We start from the raw sequence: 1,911 nt of genomic DNA on the forward strand, positions 1-1,911 counted from the left end.
TGGATTTTGAAGAGGTCATCTGTGGCTAAACGGGAAACGGTGTAGTTTGTTTTATTTCATAACACTAATGGATTAATTAACGGTTGAGGATGTGAGAGATCTCCAAGCCGAGACAAGATAGGTTCTTTATCTCAGGTGAGTGATTTATCATTTATAAAGTGATTTTTAATGTGTTTAAACAGTGTTTTTAGATGTGGCAGTAGTAGATGATTTTTTTTTAAATGCTAAAAGTTTAAGTAGATTAGTGTGTTTTAATTTCTGAATGGCTGTTGCAGATGAGTTGTAGATCAGTGGCACATGTTAATGATGTCATCAAGATGCACCTTGTTACGGCAGTTGGCGAGTGAGCTGGCAATAAATGGCGCTCTGTTGGAACGTATCTTCGTGTGTTATTTGCATTACACACAAACAATGGCCTTATTTACATTGTGTTATTTACATTAAGCAACAGTATCGGATCGGATTACACGTTTTTTTCCTTCCGAATCCCCGATCCAGTGATTTGGGCCAATATCGGACCGATACCGATACAGAGTATTGGATCGGTGCCAGCCATAGCCTCAAGTGGTGATGAGCATTGCTGTTGTGAAAGGTAGAAAACGCCTCAGAAAGGTCACCAGCCCATCACAGAGCAAACAGACACACACATTCACACCTATGGCAATTTTTGTCACCCCAATGAACCTGACTGCATGTCTTTGGACCGTGGGAGGAAACCAGAGCACATGGAGGAAACCCAGACACATTTCATTGCTGTGAATTTGATTTTGGATTGGTGGCCATTTCTTCCCATTGATCTACACTTAACTCATAATGAGTGATAATCTTTATTCTTGTTGCCAGAATCCCAAGGTTTCTCTTCTACGTGCCATTTAGTAAACTCTGAGTGGTCAAATGCAATGGCTTTCGCCTTTCCAGTCTACAGAATTTGTTTCTCCAGATTTGGTCGAGTTAAAGTCCAGCTTGATTGACTCATCACTCAGATGAATATCAAACATCTGATAAGTAAATGACGATATACTGTAATTCCAGTAAAGCAGTCATGTGTGGAGCGCTCGGATGATGCATAGGTGTAACACGCTAACACACAACTGTGGAATGTTGAAAATTCAAATCTCTACAATTACTGACTGGTCCATCTGTTTCTCTGCATGCTTTGTTAGCCCCCTTTCATGCTGTTCTTTAATGGTCAGGACCTCCACAGGACCACTACAGAGCAGGTATTATTTAGGTGGTGGATCATTCGCAGCACTGCAGTGACACTGACATGGTGCTGGTGTGTTAGTGTGTGTTGTGCTGGTATGAGTGGATAAGACACAGCAATGCTGATGGGGTTTTTAAACACCTCACTGTCACTGCTGGACTGAGAATAGTCCACCAACCAAAAATAGCCAGTCAACAGCACCCCGTGGGCAGCGTCCTGTGACTACTGATGGTCTAGAAGATGACCAACTCAAACAGCAGCAATAGATGAGCGATCGTCTCTGACTTTACATCTACAAGGTGGACCAACTAGGTAGGAGTGTCTAATAGAGTGGACAGTGAGTGGACACGGTATTACCACTCATACCAGCACAACACACACTAACACACCACCACCATGTCAGTGTCACTGCAGTGTTGGGAATGATCCACTACCTAAATAATATCTGCTCTGTGGTGGTCCTGTGGGGTTCCTGACCATTAAAGAACACACCACTGTTCCGGCACTCCTTGAGATCAGATCAAGGGTATGCAGGCAGCAGCGGATTCACGATTGGGAACTGGAAATGACTAGATTGGGAGATGAAGAATGAAAAATCATGGAATAAAGCAATCATGTGTCTTTACAGCATGGAACAACTGGGGTTATAAAGAATTCTATCCAATCCATAAACAAATTCAACAAGAATTGAACACAAGAGGCATTAA

The sequence above is a fragment of the Trichomycterus rosablanca genome, chromosome 17 (genome assembly GCF_030014385.1).
Source record: "Trichomycterus rosablanca isolate fTriRos1 chromosome 17, fTriRos1.hap1, whole genome shotgun sequence".
NCBI lineage: Eukaryota > Metazoa > Chordata > Actinopteri > Siluriformes > Trichomycteridae > Trichomycterus > Trichomycterus rosablanca.